This window comes from Pelmatolapia mariae, linkage group LG6 (genome assembly GCF_036321145.2).
Source record: "Pelmatolapia mariae isolate MD_Pm_ZW linkage group LG6, Pm_UMD_F_2, whole genome shotgun sequence".
Classification (NCBI taxonomy): domain Eukaryota; kingdom Metazoa; phylum Chordata; class Actinopteri; order Cichliformes; family Cichlidae; genus Pelmatolapia; species Pelmatolapia mariae.
Window position 1 is genome coordinate 39389699 of NC_086232.1, and position 19597 is coordinate 39409295.

Here is a 19597-nt window from a genome sequence, read left to right on the forward strand (position 1 = left end):
CAGCCTACATTCTCAACGTGCATTGATCTGCCACATCAAAACACATTTTACAAGAATAATCATCTCACACAGCCACACTCTTCACCAAACCGTATTCTCACAACTGTGGCTTACACGTGTTTTCCTAACGAGTCCATGTCACAGGCTTCAACTCCAATTTATTCCCAATCTGTTTCGGACGACCGTACTGTACCCCTTGCCTGCATCACGCACACTCGCACTCACTTCCACACTTGTCCTCACTATCCCAGAAATGAACAGCCAAACTGCACCTGATCCGCACCACAATGACCTTAAAACGCTGTAATGTGCGAGAGGTAAAAAGCCCCGCGGGAGAATCCGGTCGCCCATGCGTAAATGGAAGCGATCAGTCGCCTAAATATCTAGAAGGTTATTACAGCACATTAATAAAGCCACAGAACCGGTAACGTGTTTAAACTACCAACACGAAAAGAAACACTTAATATTAGGAGGGGAAAAAACAAAAGAAAAAAAAACTGATCCCGTGCCCGAGATTTTAATCGGAGCCTGAGCGTAAAAATGCAGACTACTAAAGCATCGACACCATAAATGACAAACTGCTAAAAGACTGTTGCAAGTGTTACACAATCATTTACAGTCTTAACAGCCAGTGTATACACCACGGTGAAACCGACACTAAAATCCAATGGATGAATTAACGAGCGTAAAATAACATACCATCGCAGACAGATCCAAACACAGTGAAACCCATTAAAAAGTTAAACTGTTACTCCATTTTTTTAGTCGAGACGAATACACTCCAAAAACTCCCCGAACAGTAATCCAGCACAATAGAGATAAAACGTCGTGCTATTTCAAGTCATGCCACATGTGTCCGCAAAACAAGCGCCGTAGTTTAATGTACCCTGTCCCATTCAACAACTGACCTCAGAGTAGGCAGGCTCAGTCCCTATGTAGATCACTGGGGGTATCAAAATCTGGAGGTTGAGGGGAGGGGGGCTCCGACTGACGAATACATCCCACTTTTTTTCCCCAGTCAGAAGACGCACCATCCGACAAATATTCGGTTTTTATCTGGGCTACACATTCATACGCGCGCGCGCACACATAAGCTTCTTATCTATCTCACCGTATTTCTCGCCCACAAACAAGAAACATAGCCCGCATTTCTCAACTTCAAAGCTCAGCAGCAGCACATCAAAGCGACCAAGAGAGGGGGCCTGTGGAACAGCTTTCCTACAACTTACCATCCATGTACCCGAGTAGCCTCTTCGATTAGAAAACGTGAAAGTAAAGTAGTCCCAACAACAGGCTGCGCATATATACAACCAGCCCCGGCTCTGCTCCTTGTCCCGTCACATCGGACAGTTTTTTTTACCCTTAAATGCGAATAAAAGAGAAGAGCGTTTTTCTCTCTACTTTTCTCCCCAGGTAGTGTTTCAAGAAGTCATGGCAGGCGGTAGAAATCCTCCGGGCTGTTTCTACACCAACTGGGCTAAAGGTTTAACTGTGGACTTCAAAGTAATGAACCGCTGGCCTGGTCCCGGAAGATACATAAAAACCCAGCGCTCCGGCTTCGCAATAATCAACAAAATAAAACAAATAAAAGCGAGTAGGAAGACGGATAGTTAAGTGGGATCGTCTGACAATTTTACCGTGTATTTTGTTTTGCTGCTCTTAATCAGCAGACTTTAGCGTTTCGACGTTTATTAAGGCTTATTAAACTTTTCTAGACGGGGACGGGATTTAGTTGTGTGCCAGGACCTTATCAAAGACAAGCAATCTCGAGCCAACTCCCCGAGGCTTTGGAGCTTGAAGTAAGTGATCTGCCGCGCCAATGGCGTTACTCTCACAGACTGTCTGTTACTACACAAAGTTTCAACAGAAACACAAAGCAAACAAAAGCGATACTTTTGTTGCATGTGGCTCCTTGGAGTGACAGCAGTAGCAGAAGCCATTATAATGAATACTTTTCTGTGCATACTGCTGCAGCCTTTATGTATCACCTGTTGTACAGCAGGATATTTCTTAATTATTCCCGGCAGTTTATGGCACCATTATACTCACAGTTTTTTCCATATTCCGTCTAAATGACAGATTCCCCAGAGTACAGGGAATGACAGTAAATAAGTTATGCTTAAATATGACTTCAAACAATGTCCACGATGATTTAAAACTTATTCTTTTGGGTTATAGCACTGCTTTGATAATCCCATGGAGTGTAACTGTCAAATAATTTACATATTAGTCACAGGATTTTAGCCACAAAGATGTCAACCTAACACACTTGCCAGTTCCACATTCAGCTAAAATGGCACAGCATGACATTTTGATTGAAATTGGACACAGAGCAAAGGCAAGAGCTGTTCTCTAGTCTTTTAATTCACATGACTTCCCTAATGTCATTGTGACAGAATCTTAAAGAGTGGGTTAGACAGTGATCCAATCCCATGGTACTTCAAAGGCTATATTGTCCCTTTGATGTTGGAAATCAACTTTAAAGGAGAATATAATTATATAAGTCAGAGGATTCAAATTCACAAAACTCTCATGATGGTACAGGACAAGAGAAGTAATGAAATCCAACTTCTCTGAGGTCCCCAAGTGGTGATTAATTCATGTTATACATCGGGAAATAAGCATGCTTTGTACCAGATCCCATGTGGATTCACCGTTGTGTCTGCATCTCTTTTGTATTTACATTCATTTATGTTCCCGGTTGGCATTACTAATTGCTGAGTAAGATCAGCAACCATAAACCCAAGACAACATATGTATAGATATGTATATGTGTGGCGATCGAGACATCACCTGCTGGTTTCTGGATGTACAAACCCAATTCCCAAAAAGTTGGGACTTTGTGTAAAATAGAATGCAATGATTTGCAAATCTCACAAACCCAGATTTTATTCACAATAGAACATAGAAAACATATCAAATGCTTAAACTGATACATTATAATACTTGTGAAAATTGTAGCTCATTTTGAGTCTGATGGTATTTAATGTCTCAGTAAAGTTGGGATAGGTGCAACAAAAGGCAGAATAAAGTAAAAAAGAAACAGACATTTCCTGAACACAGAACTTTTTGAAATTAATTAGCACAATTACCAACAGGTCATTAACATGATTGGGTATAAAAAGAGCATCTTAGGGACCAAGTTTCTCAGAAGTACAGTTGGGCAGCAGTTCACCAATCTGCAAAAACCTTCAAACTGGGAAATTCAGAATAATATTGCTGAGTGTAAGACTGCAAAGCCTTTGAATATCTCGTCATCTACTGTAAATAATATCAAAATATTTGGAGAAATCTCTGTGCGCAAGGGACAAGACCAAAAATCAATACCTGATGCTCCTGATCTTCAGGCTTTTAGGCAGTTCTACATAAAAAAAAACAGTCATTTAAATCACTGGATGAACTCAGGAACACTTACAGAAATCACCATCTGTGAACATAGTTCACTGTGTCACAAAGGTTAAAGCTCTATCATGCAAAGAAGAGGTACCTAATGGGGGAAACACTGTAATCTCCTCTGGGCTAAAGCTTGTTTAAAATGGACTGGGGAAAAGTGGAAAATTGGAAAGACAACATTTTAAAATCCTTTTGGAAAACATGAATATTGTGTTCTCTGGACAAAATAACAGAGGGACCCTCCGGTTCGTTATCAGCACTCAGTTCAAAAGCTTGCATCTCTGCAAGCTGAATGGGCGCGCATTAGTGCCTATGGAATTGGCAGTTGCACATCTGGGGAAATACCATCATTGCTGGAAGGTATAAACTAGTTTTAGAGCATCATTTTCTCATTTTTTTCAGGGGTGACTTTGCATATTTTTGCAAGACAATACCAAACTAAACCGCATAGTGCATTTATTACAGCAGCATGGCTTCATAGTAGTGGAGTGAAGAAGAAAATGGGTGAAAAATGGCAAACGGGAGAAGTAATTATTTTAAATGACACATTTTTAATGTCATAGGTTATATCATAAATGATTTTTTTTGCCGTGTGTTGAGTATTGCAAATTCACTGTATCATAATTCCATTCATCCATCGGCAGTAGTATAAGATCGTACTGTTTCTGTTATAGATACTTGCTCCCTGCAACCCTATTTTGTTTCTGACATATTGTGTTGTGTATTTTTGAAATAGTTCAGCTTTCTACAGAAAACTAGGACTTTCTTTTTTTTTCTTTACAGCAATGGAGTCCAGCTGATTACATTGACATCCTGCCAACCACTTCCTGAATGTTGCATGCTTTTAAGAAATTTTCACTGGTGTTATCAGAAAGCTGCATGACAGCAGACAGCAGAGTCTCACTCTTTTGTGTATACGTGTGTGTGTGTGTGTGTGTGTGTGATAGAGACAGTTTGAATATGAAGAGGTCATTCATCATTGCTTTTAGTTTGCTACTGGATGATTCTGTAAATGGAACATTGCACAAATCCAAACAATCCAGCACATAAAATGCTCCATAAGTGCCTGCAGTCTGCGAGATGGAACGCGAAATAGGTCAGCAGCATTGGCACTATGACGCTCAAGTGGCATTTGGCTGATCGTGAGGTCCAAATTAAAGCCATGAAATATGTAGCCGTAGTGTTATCTGCACACTGACATCTTTAAAGTCAGCTTTGAAAGGAGAATTGTGATATAGAGGGGTTATAAAATGTAATTTTTGAAGTGCAGGACAATCTTAAAAGTAGGATATTTCACATTTTGGATAAGATGCTATCTTCACTCAAATTAAATTAGGCCGCACATATCACTGGGAAATGGAGAAAAAAGGAGTCCGCAGACAGTTTAATTTTTGCTGACAGGCCGAGAGCCTGCTCGTGCTTTGCTAAGTCTACTTTTAATGATGTGTAATGTTAGGCTATTGAAGATTTGTTTGTTTTTAATCAGTTTTCTACGAGTCAGACTGCTGTGATCAACAAAGATGGAAGAAAAACTGCAAGCTGCTGCCTACTTTAATTCATTTGACAAGTGTCATGAGATTCTAAGCCCATGAGACCACACCTGCTGACCCTATGAATGTGCGCTCTTCTGCTTAGCAGTGCCAAAAGAGAGAGGGTGCTGTAAAGTGGCCGCAAGAAGCCCCTTTTTGAAGTTGACCCTGCCCTGACCCTTTTGTTGAGGCCCTAACCATTTCACAGGAAGATCCAAATGCTTTAAAAGCACAATACAGGACGAGAGTGCTGCCACTGACTTGCTATAAAGCCCCAATAAAACAGGGTGACCTGGAGGCTAATTGGGAGCTCGTGGTTCCGAAGAAATTAAAGGCATCTGGTGCATCAGCATAGAACATAGATGAAGATCATCTTAAATTGTAGCTCATATTAAAGACAGAGACAAGGTATGTATTTTCACAGAAAAAGGACATAAATTTATAACAGTGGAAATTAAGGAATGATTTTTCTAAAACAACTTTATTTTAGCTTTTTCATTCTTTCCTTCTTTTCTTTTACTGCAGAAGTCTTTGCTGGTGTATCATTAATTGCATCACTCAGACAGTAGGTCTCTATACCCGCTTTGTGTCGCTTTTTCATAAGAAACTTTGGATTTGCATCACATCACAGCGAACAATAAATTCTATACAGCTCATTTTCATTCCTCCTTCCTCTACTCAAATCCTACACTTGAGCTAAAATAGCACAGAAGCAAAAAAAAAAAAAAAACAGTGGAGAGGGAGGATAATTGCAAATAACCCAATATTTGGGAGTTCAAAGGCTGTGGTGGGTTTGAGTGATAATTTTGGCTGAAGCATCACCATAAACACTAATAAAATTAAGTGCGTCGGAGGAAAGAGGGGGCGTGGCCAGGCGTCCCTTTGAACAGACCCTGTGATCAGTTCCCCCTCTCAATTAGCGTATTGTCCACTTCTCCTTTCAGCTGGGAGGGAGGGGGCAGTCTCCCCCTCAGCTTCCCTTTGAAGTGATTATCCCTTTATCTCAAGCCTGAGCGAGGAATATCTTGGGGGACAATGGCAAATTAAAGCCCATATGGAGAGAAGCGTGAATGTCTGTTTGTAGGCTCAGAGAGAAATACCAAAAAAAAAAAAAGAATAAAGAAAGAAAGTGGCAGTAGAGAAATAAATAGAGCGGATGAGCGGGGGGCAAATAGCATCATTCAGTGTGAATGAGCTGATGACTGAGTGGTAGATGTCAACACTCATCCAAAAAAAGTAATTTGGGGCTCGTGCTTGAGTTGACACTTGTAGCAAGGAGACTTTGGAAGAGCTGGACGTGGCGGGGGGGGCAAAGTTGTATCTGCCATGACAGATGGAGAAAGACGGAGAGAAGAGTGCAGAGATAGAAGGATGAGCATGAAGAAGAGTTGTCAGCAGAATCAGATGGCGGTCAGGCAGACAGGCTTGAAGAAGATACAATTAAAGTGTGGAGTTAAGACGGGCTTTGAAGTCGGACATGGTGCATAACACCCTTAAAGTTTGAGAAGGCAGCCATTCATCTGCTTGTTATGGCTTGTTAAGACCATTCCTTTAAAAAGAACCAATTTGAGAAAATAAACTTTAATTTCAACTTCGGGAAGAGTCTAAATAAATCAAGGGTGACAACAATCAGGTTAGGCTTCCAACAAGGTAAAAAATAAGAAATAAAACTTGAATGGTCATCTTTTGAAAGCTGAGTGAGGGATTTGCTATAGAAGCTGTGGGGTGCATGTGAGTGCTGAGGATGAATAATTACTTTCTCTTCCCACTCTCCCCGTTTTTTTTCTTACAATCCTGTTTTTCGGTGGCTTAAAAGTTTAATAATGTATAGAAACAATGCTTGTGATGCTTGGCCTAATCCGTTTTGGCTTGGCAAACCTTTGTGGTAACCCAAACTCTATCTGATGTGAGCAAATGTTTGCCAAGCCAGTCTGTACAGACGGACAGAGTGTGCGACTGTTTGTGTTTCTTTCATTCTTTCTAAGGTGGAAGACAGTTTGCACAGCTAGAAAAACAATCTGCTTGCTGGATTGCTTTGTTACATGTGTCTACAGAACTATATAAAAAAACTACTCTGCTAAAAAAAAAAAACCCAAAACAATAATAAATAATAATAAAGGGACAGTTTGAAATCACATCAGATCTCAGTTTGTGGGAAAAAGTCATACTGCATATCTATACTGATATGAAGTGGGAACTAAAAGATGCCACATAGTTTAATGGAAATGAATTTATCGATCTATAGAGGGGTGAGCTCATGGAGTTCTTTAAGTCCCTCCATGGATATGTCTCCCCAGGCCATCACTGACCACTGACGAACTGGACATGCTGTACAATGTTACAGGCAGTTTAATGTTCTCCACAGTGTTCTCCTGCTCTCATCTGTGAAAAGTACCGAGCGCCAGTTGTGGACCTGCCAGTTTTGGGATTCTATGGCAAATGCCAATCGGGCTCATGGTGCTTGGTAGTGAGCACAGGGCCCAGAAGAGGATGCTGAGGCCACCCTCATTAAATATATTTGAAAATGTTTGGTTAGAGACATTCACAGCAGTACCCTGCTGGGCGTCATGTTGTAGAGCTTGGGCAGTTCTCATCTTGTTCCTCCTTGCAAAAATGAGCAGATACCAGTCCTGCTGATGGGTTAAAGACCAGCTATCATAGAGTAACTGCTAGTCTCCTGGAATTTCCTCCATGCTCTTGTGACTGTGCTGGGAGACACTGCAAAACTTCTGGCAAAGGCACGTATTGATCTGTCATCCTTGAGGAGTTGGACTACCTGTTCGGCCACATTAAAGTGCAGGTATTGCTCAGTAGTGATGCTGACCTTTGCAAAATGCAGAATTAATAAAGAAAAAGTCAGAAAAGCTGAGAAAGAAAAAAATGTCAGTTGCGTCCACCTGGAAAACCATTTGTGTTTTGGCAGTTGTCTCATTGTTGCCCCTCTAGTACACCTGTTGTTAATTTCATTAACATCAAAGCAGCTGAAACTGATTAACCTCCTCTGCTACTTAACTGACCAGATAAATATCCCAGAAGTTTAATTGACTTGATGCTACACTCTGTGCATACTGCGCTAAATTTGCTGTGTCAGTTGTTCCTGCAGTTGTAATTCCATAAAACAATTTCATGAGTATTAATTATGTTTGTTAATTTATCATGCATGAAAAATCAAGTGATTCTCGATTGTGACTGCGAAAGCGAGGCAAATATTTGAGTGTTCACTTTGAGCTCACTTAGCCGTCCTTAATGAGCATCAGACAAATGATACTGAAAAGTGCTTGATAGCAACAAGCACTAAAACCCATTAGAGGCCAAACAAAATGCTAGTTCAAACTGTCAACTGCTAACTAACCGAGGCTCTGCTGGACAGCAAATTCAATGCACTGATAAGGAAAATGAATTTGCCGCATAGATCCGGCACTCGGCTGTTGAATTCTGGGCAGAACAGCAAGAAGAGACAGAAGTACACAAGGAAACCAGCAGAGAAATGTGACAGCAGTTCATTGTTTAATGTACAACATTTATAGCCATTGTGATTTCAGCACATCCACATCTTGCCAGTACTGACACGCTCCAACAGACAAGTATGGCTATCTCCTAACACAGTGTCAGACTCTGCGACAAAACGAAACAATTCAGTGTGGCTTAACATTAACCGGACAAATATTTCATCACCTGTGTGAAGGACTGGTGTTCCCTGTTATTTTAAAACCCTTTTTTTAATTTCTACATTTAGCTCTGCAAGGTTGGAGCTCCTTCCTACTGTTTGTCACGAAGCCTGTCACAGCAACGAAAGTGGCACTCACAGGATTTAAGGGAGCATAATTACTGAAGAACACATTAATGCAAACACCACATGAAAAAGGACCTAAACTCTGAAACACATGAACCACAAGTTGTAACACATGTATGACGAGCTGGTTAGCTGATAAGCTAATGTGAAAGTTAACTGACACTGCATAATCTGGTCTCGTGAAAAATTAGAATCTTCCACAAAAAATGCTACGTAATTACTTTTTTTTTAATGGCACTTATTATACTAATGTTGTTTGTAACTGTAACCACATATATTTTGGGGACTTCTCTGAGGGGATGTTTGTTATACTTTGACATTAGACTAGAAAAACAATTGCTGGTGTATCAAATATATAAGAAACATCAATCGTCATCAGTGACTTAAAATCTATTTATGCCTGCAGTTGTTGCCATTGCAAACTGCAGCTTCACTGAAGATGACAAGCCTTGCTTTGGTGTTTCCACTTGTTGTGCACTTCTAGATTTTTGTGTGGTTGTCATGTTTTGATTTGTTTTGATTTCATTGATATATTAGTTGCAGAAATTGTAATAAACAAGGCATTAGCCCTCAGAGGTTAAAAGCTACAAAAGTGGCTTAAGTGAAAAGTAAAGGAAAATGATGGCTTCAGTCATTTGCGTAATGTTAGGCAACTACAACACTTTCATTTTTGTGTCAGATTGCAAACTACTGCAAGAAAGCTGTAAACCTATTCAGCAGCTTGGAGAGTTCAAACACACTTTGTGCTCTGAAGTACATAAAGGGAGCACTACTTTCTGCCTGTAGTCTCTAGTTTTACTGGGCAAATTCATTTCCAAATTGTTTTTTGCTGTTCAAAACACAGCCTTGTTGCATTTGAGTGTTCAACAAAAGTTGTTTGAGATTAAAAAAAAGAGAAAATCAGAAAAAATATTTCAGTACAAGAGATCAGAAACTCAGAAACGTAAGTCTCTGATTATCTCTCATTCAGATGCAAATTACACCAATAAAACATGAAGAAACAAAAACGCTTGCCAGAGAGAATCCATGATTTATTATAGCTGTCAAATAGATATTTTGGCTTATGAAATGACTTACCTGCCAATCATGTGATGATGGTTTTTGTCTTTCATTTGTCCTAGAATATATGTTCACCATGATCTGCTAGAAAAGCGATTTGATTTCATTAAAACCTTTTCAGTTTTTTTTAATTAAAACATATTTTCAAATTTCTAATGCAGTTGCGGAGGGTTTGTGCTAATATGCATGAAAGTAGCACATCTATAACACATGCTGATTTTTTTTCCCACTGTAACATATACGCCTGTGTGCTAAACTTTGCATAAACTCACCAGCCGTAACATCAAATTTAAAGTTAGAGAACACAACAACGACAGCAACAAAATTCCTTCAACTATAGCTTTTATCGTGCTTATGCATGCTTTCATGGTTTCAGTGTGACTCACACTCTTTTAAGATTGTGCCTCACACTCTGAAAGTCCCCAAAAGTTAAATCACAAAGTGCACTTACAAAGCAAAGCCACCCAAAAGCCTAATTTGTAGCATTCAGTCATTTTTAGTAAGAAGCCACTGTGAGTCATATGTGCATAAACAAAATGTTATGAGAAAAACAACTTTTCCTTTTTTTTTGGTTTGAAATTCGTGATTACAGTGGAAATCAAATCCACTAAGGCTGGAGCTCTTAGTAGAAGGCTGTGAGGATGACGATCATGTTATTAGTCATAATGAAAAGCTGATTATATGATAAGCAAGTTTTTGGGGGGATGTTTGAGAGGAAAAATGCTTTGTTCACAAAGCGATGAAAGAAATTAGGAAAAACATCCACATGTTGAAATAGCGATTACCAGATGTGAAACTGCAGTCCCTCCAATGGCCACTTGAGGTTGGATCTAAATGTGGGTCTCCCATAGAGTCCACAATGGCTTCAAAACAGGACAAAAACCACCAAATATCACCGGTGGCAATGTCCTTCTTTTATATACAGTCTATGCTACAGATCAATAACAATAAGTAGGCCGTGTGATGTTTACACAAGTGCATGTTCACACATATGTGCATATAAAGTTTTCTCTATAAGTCTGTGTGTTTGGGTTCACTATAATATTCGGGGCTTTGAATGTTTCCTTTGGGGTTATAATATTTTTACTAAATGAAGAGTTGAGCCCACCTACTGTGAAAAAAGGAAGTCCCAGATGCAGCAAAAGAGTGCGATCGTCTGGGACTTCAACTCTGGCCAGCTGCATATTGTTAATTTATTCCTCAGAGAGTTTCTAAATCGATAACCAAAACTAAGATAAAAGTGTTTTGACCCTTTTGTGGGATGTTTCCCAGTGTCATGCAGCTTCTCAGCAGGTGTGCAAAGGGAGGGTGAGTTTCAAAACACACTGCACAGCAGATAGGCAAAGAGGAACATCAACAAAGCGCTGCTGCTATGCACCTCACTGACTGCTCTGACAACCGATAGGGAAAACATTCCCACAGAGAGAAAAAAAAAGATGGAGAAAGGGTGCGTAGCAAGAAATAAGAGCTGTAAAGTGAAGGCAGAGGAAAGGAAGAAGGGGGAGAGGGTCAAAGAAATGAGAGGAAGGCATGGAAGAATGAGAGAAAAATGAGAAGAAATGTGTCTGCTTCTCTTATTCATGTATTATGTATTGTTTATATGCTTTAACTACAGCGAATCTGGCATCACAATGTACATGTCATTCCAGAAGACAAGTGAAACTTGATGTTTGAGGAGAACAGCAGGGAGGAGGAAGGAGAAATATATAAACACTGATATTGATGTAAAACGCTATAAAAGCAAATGTTATTGAAGCCTGTGATTGTTTTGCTTTCAATGAGACTCTATCTATCTGTCTATCTATCTATCTATCTATCTATCTATCTATCTATCTATCTATCTATCTATCTATCTATCTATCTATCTATCTATCTATCTATCTATCTATCTATCTATCTATCTATCTATCTATCTATCTATCTATCTCAGCTCAAACAGTGTGAAATACTTAGGAGCAGCTGGAGGTAGAATGAGTCATCCAACAATCAAATGATCCGTCATTCAGTCCTCCATTTCACATGTTTAGGTATCATTTTTCTGTTTTGTTTTTGTTTTGTGTGTGTGAATCTGTGTGTGTGTACATGTGTGTGTGTACATGTGTGTGTGTGTGTGCCAGCCAGGATATTCAGATGAATAACTGACTGAGATACTAGAACCTGAATTTTGAAAAAGTGATTGATCAATAACAACACTGATGTTATTAATTTAGTGCATTTGTTAAGCATTTTTGGTCACTCCATATATATATATATGCTACTCTATTCTACTCCATTTATTCTGAAACCTGAATAAAGGAGCTTTCCATGACTGACAGCTTAAATTGCTCCTTTTTTTTCTCCATCAGGTCATCCTGTTTCTTAAACAAGCTGTTTTAGCTTTCTTTCCAGCCTACTCCTGATTGGCTGCTCCTCACAAAGAGAAGGTTTGAATAGCAGGAGGCTCTGGGTCACCAGTAGAGCAGTGTGCCTCAGATGACCATATAAGAGATATCTGTTCTCATCCAGACAGACTTTTTAGAGCAGTCTGAAACCTAACATGAGATGTATGCTGCTGGATTAAATCTACACCTATATAGGTATGTCATAACCACAAACCCTTCTGAAACTCTGTGCTATTACTTATGCACACATTGCACTGATGCAGCTATCAATCACTGTGATTGGCCCATTTTGTACCATTATTCACTCCTGTGCACGTCTGGATGCTTTTTGTTTTGGTGCCCTTTTTCAAGTCAAGTATGACAAACTCCACTGCCAACTAGTTTAGAACAACAGAGGCACATTGGGACAAGTAAACTGACAATGGTCACTTGCAAAACTATGTTATTGGCTCTCCTTAGAGTCCACACAAGTAAAAATTAAGCTATGATTCATAATTAGTACTTGTAAAAAAGCAGACATCATTACTTGAAACTTTGGCTGTGTTTAATATGAATTTATCATCAGAGAATAGACCATCCCACAGAAATGTAACACAATTGTACTCATGTGAGCCAAGAGACTGTGTGCTTTATAAAAAAAAAAGGCTGAATATAACTTTGCCGCTATTTCCATTATTATTTTGTCCACCTCATGTACAGAGAAAAACATACAAGAAAAATTAAACACAGTAGAGGAAAGGGCACAGCAAGAGAAAAACAGCAGTAAGAAAATGATTTTCAATGCGTTCCAGTTCTTGAAGAACAAAAATAAATTAATATACTTCACCCTTCAGCATTTTTGGAAACACTTCTGAAACTTTCAGTCTACTAATGCTAGCCAATAATGCCATGTCTATTCCAAAGATGCAAACGTTTCGACTACTGGGAAGCCCTAACGGTAAGCTGGAGGAATAATAGAGATTGTGGGAGTGAAAAGGTCATCAAGGTTCACCGGGCCCCATATTAACAAGAAAAACCACCTTGGAGTTGAGCTGAGGGGAAAGCAGGCTGTCAGTTATTACTGCTCCTCCGGCTGCAGCTCAAATGTGTCAACAAAGCAGTGCGAAAGGAGCATGCTCCGCTGTTTGCCCTCCCACACCTGAAGACGATGTGATAGGTGAAAGTGGAGTAAGAGAAAAGATGTGAGAAAGTGTGGTGGGGTTGGGGGATAGGAGCCCACCCTTTCACCCTTAACTCCTCTACCACCCTCCTCAATCTCAGAATAAAACCCGGTGCCATAAAATGTAAGAGCGGGCAAACAGCTCCTCCCTGGCTTGTCGGGGAGTTTGTTTTAAAGTGGAAATGAGGCTGATGCGGCACTTGGTGATTAGCCCCCCGGCTAACATGAAAGGAGAGGAAAAGACAGCTGCTAATTTTCTCCTTTGACCTTTGGCTCCCGCTGGTATTTCATACAAACGTTGATTTATGGAGGAGCCTAACAACTAACTGCTACTAGAGGGATTACCGTAAGAGAAACGGAGCGAGAGAGAGAAAAAGAGTCTGACCTCTAAGGACTCCCAGTATCTAGATTTTTTATTTCTATCTCTGTCCTTTTTATTTCATTTGTCCTTCTCTGCTCTCCCATATCTCTTTGTTGATTTTCCTTTGCCGTTCTGTCTGCCTGTGGATTTCCAACTCATTTTTTCCATCTTTATTTATATTCTGTTTCTGTCTGCATTTGTCCTTCATCTACTCGCCCCCGTCCCTTGAGTTCTCCAACTCTTCTATATATACACTCTGAAATAACCATCAGCGCATTAGTCTCTTCTTTGCTCACTCAGATTATCATTACAAACTGCCCGTCTAAAAACAAACCCAGACATCCTGACGCCCTGTGGTGCAAAAATGAGAAGGATGACACCGTGCGGAAGCTCTTTGTCATCCACCGCGCAGTGCCCACTATTTTAGCTGCAGGGAAATCCCATCAAAGTTCAGTTTCATTTCAGTTCTGAATCCCATGCGTGGATCGGTCCCATATAAGGAGGCCCTGTAACGGCCTCTAGGGCAGTAGACACCAAGGAAATGAAGATTCGGCTGCACATTCTCTTCTTCTTTATTATCGTCTATCTTTTGTCCCCTCTATTGTTCTCTCAGTTTGCCAAAGGGGAAAATAGGCGCAAGGGGCACAACTTAAAAAAGAAGGCAGTTACTGGAAAACCCCACTTTAAACATTCAGGTTGGATATTACCTTGCAAATCACAGAATGACTCATGGTTAGGAATACAGGGATCCATGCTGTCCACATAAAATAAACAGTTATATTAATGCTTAACTGTGTTTATATCATAGCCAAAAGCTCCAGACCCATATGCTACACGCTTCATCTGTTAAAGTAGCCTGAAATGATCCTAACAAGTCATTTGGCTCACAAGATTGTTTTATCTTGAAACCAGGTAAAAGGTTGCCAATGTGTTAAGTGGTTCATATGTTGACTTTCTATCGAAATAAATATTTTTTTTCTTAAATTTATTACACAACATTGTTTCCATGGAGCACTTTTTGCCCTCCTCTTTCAGTGGCTTCACATTATAAGTAAATGTAAATTTAAAATAGTTTAACTATGATTAGAAGCATCTTTCTGGCGCTGTGGTTCTAAATTTGCTGTGCAATATAAAACCTCTTTACTCCTATTATTCATTTACGCTAGCCCAAATCAGTTTAACTACAGAAACTACATTAGAAAAGTTCAGTCCATTTTTGGGGGTTGGAACAACTAAAATAAATACAGGAAAAAGGTGCTGTGCTATGGCGCCTTTACTCTGTTACTCAATATGAAATAAATGCGTCTTGTATTTTTTTTCAACTCCTCATCAGGAGGGGCAACCAAACTTGGTACACGGGTCCCTAAAGGTTCTCATTTATATCAGACAGTATATTATCATCGTGTCGACTAGCATTTATGCATTGTCTTAATTTCACAACATCTCATTTGTATCCACAAAAGTTAAATTATGCATGATGTTTAATGATGCCATCACATTGCATAGAACTCACCTACCAACAGGCTAAAGTTACCCATTCAAGACAAAACCCACCAGCGGCAGACCAGATAAATAATGCTAGAAGTAAAAAATGGTTATATCAAGATCAGGTATTTTCTGGCCCCACACAACAAAATCTGGACAGCTCAATGAACACAAGCAACTGATGACTTCTAAAATACATGCAACAGATCTTTCTAGCTAAAGTAAAAGAGAGACAGATTCCTGGGCTTTCAGACTAGAAATAAGAACATTTTAATGAATGATTTTGCAATGTCATGATACACTTTTTGGAATATGGCTGTAACTTTGTAAGTAATACTGATTAGGCTTCTACATTTCCATGCTTAATGGGTAGCCTGCACAGATTTACATACGAACAAAACCTCTTGTTCAGAAGTGAGGGTTGTGGTGGTGACATGAATGAATCAGCATGGCTTTTTCAGATTCATCTCTTATTAGTCAGATGATTCATCCCTTTAGTTATTACTACCATATTCTGTTTGATTGGGATTAGACAAGGAATCTTGTTGTGATGATGTCACTCCCTAACCGAATAGGCTGGACATTCTACATGCACTTAATCACACCCATGTAAACAGCAATCATCTGATTTTGTTTAAAAGTTGACCAGTTTTTATTGTTTTTAAGTTGAGTTCAGGTTGAAGCATGCTACAGTTCAGCTGGTGATTCAACAGTTCAGTGTTCATCTTGTAGTATTTTAAAAGATAAAACCACTGTCTCTGGTTTCCAGTGTTGGAAATTCATTCAAACATTAGCCAAATTGTCAACTGGCAGGGACTCGATTATACACGATGGAGTAAAATATCTAAACCAATTACAAAGCCAGTACCACCAAAACTCTCAGATTATTACAATCTAACAACAAACCACAATCAATCTTTCCAGCCAGCTGTGTTCACATGCTGCATGACTTCAACTGTAGCTCTCCCCACCTTTTGTTCTCACCCTCTGGGTTTCATTCAGAGTTCAAGCAGGTCATTAGCAGAGTGATTACAGTGGGAGAGAGGCCATCCATTAAGAAAATGTGCATGTGTGTGTGTGTGTGTATATATGTATATACATATCTGTGTGTGTGTGTGTGTGTGTGTGTGTGTGTGTGTGTGTGTGTGTGTGCATTTGCATGTCCCTTTTCTTGTGTGCACATGTCCCTGTCTGCATATGTGTGTCTGCCTCTATGTAATCATGGTGTGTGCCTGTGTGTGTGTGTGTGTGCTTGTGTGTATGTGCGTGTGTGTGTGTGTGTGTGTGTATCAATCACTCCAGTGTGGGTGACTACGAGGAGCTGTTTGTCTTTCTCATAAAAGGGAAAGGGATCAAAAGGGCTGGTCTACCAGCTGGACCTTCAATCACACTGGGACAACGTGACTTTAGAGCCCTGGGCAGCTGGAGCTCTGGGGACTAATGGTGTGTGTGTGTGTGTGTGTGTGTGTGTGTGTGTGTGTGTGTGTGTGTGTGTGTGTGTGTGTGTGTGTGTGCGTGTGTGTGTGTGTGTGTGCACTCACGCCTGTAAGAACCCTCTTAATCAGGGTCCCTGCACATTTTCCGTCACAAAATTCCAGACTTATCATTAGAAAGCATTTCTTGTTTAGCACAGCTGTAATGTTTGAGCCATATTTTTGGCCATCATGTCTCGTGGTTATTAATTTGTAGTCAACAAAACAGTTATATCATTATTTAATATTAGTAATACATGACGCTACTACCTCAAATCTGCCAGTTATTCATTAAATAAAATCTTGAAAAGGTTTCTTTTGGTCTGAGCATCATTTCAAAATATGACGAAGAAATGAATCAAATGCCAACATGTGAGAACCTGAAGCTCAACCGACATCATCAAATCACACTGCTCTATATATTTCCAGTCTTAGTTGGTTAACTGTTGCAAACTAATCTATTGAAACATGGATGTAGCTTTTGGGTAAGATAACTTAAAATGGTTTCAGTTGACAATTCCTGTGGTTGCAAAAATAAGTCTAGCTGTACAGAAGCTTAAGGGGAAACAAGCCTTTCTTTCCTTTATCAAAATCTTCATTTTGTAAACAATGGTCTGCATTTAAGTCAAAAGGGCTGTGGTTTAGAGTGGGCCTACCTTGTGATTGACAAGTTGGTAGTACATGTCATCATCTCAGACCTCATATGTATGTTATCCTAATGGAGTACTTTGCCCTCAGATGCCTCAGGCCTACTTGTGGTTCCTAAAGGTCCCAAAAGTAGCTTTAAGCTAACGTGTAACAATTTTTTTATTAATGGAAGCCCAGGTGCTCCAATTAATTGTTGGGAAGAGCTACACTGATCACTCTATGAGTTGAAAGAGGAGGCCAGAAACTAAAGAATAGGTCTATTGTAGTGATGTGTCAGTCGCGAACGAAACGGCTCTTAGAGCCGACTCTTTGACGTGAACGATGCGAGCTGGCTCCTTATTGGGAGCCGTGTTTTGTTTTTTGTTTTTCTTTCTCTCACCCTCTCTCTCGCACTTTTTTCCCGCTTCACTCCGCATGCCAGCCTTGTGCTTGCGCTGAGCAGAGGGGGGAGGGGCGGTAGTTACACTTGCAGTAGCACAGGAACAGAGCGGGAGGGAAAGAGAGAGAAAGAGAGCCAGGGACAACAACAAGAGACAACATTGTCACATTAGAAAGGTATAGTAATCATCCACAACTATTTTCAGTTGCGGATGATAAAGAATTCAGGAAGTTTATTCATGCAGGCCCATATGACAGAGAATGTGCATCTTCTTTTTGTTTTCATATTTTAATTCATATTTAATTGTGTTGTGGTTTGCAGTGTTTTGTGTTGTTTCACTTTAATTTTGTTTAAAAGGAAAAAGCTAAAAATTTAAATAGTTAAAAGTTGAAATGTAAATAGTTGTTTTTTTTATTATACGATTTATTTATTACATTTTATGTAAATAAAAGTATATTTACAAACTCCAAAACACGTAAAAACTCAGAAGCACGAACAAATTCCGATGCATGTACAAATTCCGAACCACATACAAATTCCAAAAAACAACAGAAGTGCTCCAGGATGCTAGGGGCAGTGTTGACCTTTTGTTACTTAGTGGCTACACAAGCCAGGAAGTACCAACGACCGGATTTGGTGTGTGGTAACAGGTAAATGAACATTTTTTAAAAAAAATATTTGAATATATATGAACAATACACATATGCTTTCAATTGTGTAATTTAAGTGATCTAGGGTAGCTCTGTTTTGGAAGATCAGTTAACGCTAGCAATGTGTTTTAGTTTGTACATGCTTTGGAGTTTGCACGTGCTTTGTCTCTAGGGGCCACTGTATATATTTATATATAAACATATATAAATAAAACCACGTTTTTTTAACATTAGTAATTCCTTTTGTGCATAATTTTATATTGTTGTTGATAATACATTAATTAAAGCAACAAAACAACTTGAAGAGTGGTTGGGAGCCGAAAGAGCCGGCTCCTTTTAGTGAGCCGAGCCGAAAGAGCCGGTTCTCTAAAAAGAGCCGGAATTCCCATCACTAGTCTATTGTATGAACAAGTGGATTTCTTATAATGGTTTTTACCAACTTTTCCCAATTAAGCAATAGATACAATTAAAAATATGATAATACCCAACAATATCCAACATAAGATAAAGTGGACTCATATATCAAGATAAAAACCTTGAAATGTTCAGTTTGTACAATACTTAAAGTTTGTAGCTTGACATGAAGCACTATGACACAACAACAGGGGAATGTGGTAGTCTTCAAAAAAGTATATGTCAAATTCTTCTGTGTTAGAATTTGTGAAAATGCTGATTATAAAACTCAAGGTTTTGAGTCATCCACCATCTTTCTCTCCCCCCCTTCAGTTCACGTCGTCCCTTCACTGCAAACCAGCCGCACAAAGAAGAATGACTGTAGTTCCAAACTTGAAATCAAGTGGGTTAAACAGTTATGTGCAGTTTGGCGAGAAGAAGGGTAAGTGAATGGGATTCATTTGTCAGCGTGACTACAGATGCATATAACGTGGATGATTATTCATTTTTCAAAAATAAACCTTTTAAAAGGGTTCATGATGCAAATTAACTGGCTCAAAGACTGAATGCCAGTGGCATCTTAATGTGACAACAACTTAAAATCCCAGAGTGCATTTTAAAGCCATAGACATGGACTTACCTATTGAAGCATTTAAGCTCAGTTCTTATGACGTCTTCCCCCAAATTTTAGCCAACACCTATAAAAAACAAACACAGTAAACAACAAATTAAAAATGCTCTTTTGCTTACAGCATGTTGTATCAAAGGTAGTCCCATATAGAAGGCCTTGTGTAGATGCTTCTGTAAGCCACTGAGCTGTGGGATAATCTGTGATACTATACAGACTTGAGGGTTTAAAGAAAATCTAGATTCATGTTATCAAATGCACAGGAAT

The 19597-nt window shown here is 39.4% G+C and overlaps 1 protein-coding gene and 1 long non-coding RNA gene across 6 annotated transcripts in view; one reads left to right on the forward strand and one right to left on the reverse strand.

Moving 5' to 3' along the window:
* The window catches only part of LOC134629521 (axin-2-like), a 55215-nt gene that overhangs the window by 15117 nt on the left and 20501 nt on the right, over nucleotides 1–19597 (reverse strand). Inside the window, exon 2 of one of the 4 annotated variants that reach the window (XM_063476909.1) lies at nucleotides 19343–19400. The gene's annotated coding sequence lies outside the window, so the exon portion shown is untranslated. Of the gene's footprint in view, nucleotides 1–699; nucleotides 888–908; nucleotides 1043–1229; nucleotides 1492–19342; nucleotides 19401–19597 lie in introns of those variants that run through there. The other 3 variants (XM_063476906.1, XM_063476907.1, XM_063476908.1) reach the window with 3 other exon arrangements.
* LOC134629522 (uncharacterized) overlaps nucleotides 1–19597 on the forward strand; it is an 81854-nt gene that overhangs the window by 4699 nt on the left and 57558 nt on the right. Inside the window, exon 3 of one of the 2 annotated variants that reach the window (XR_010094066.1) lies at nucleotides 19036–19302. The exons of the other annotated variant lie outside the window; for it this stretch is intronic. This is a non-coding gene — a long non-coding RNA (uncharacterized LOC134629522). Of the gene's footprint in view, nucleotides 1–19035; nucleotides 19303–19597 lie in introns of those variants that run through there. 2 annotated transcript variants of the gene reach the window in all.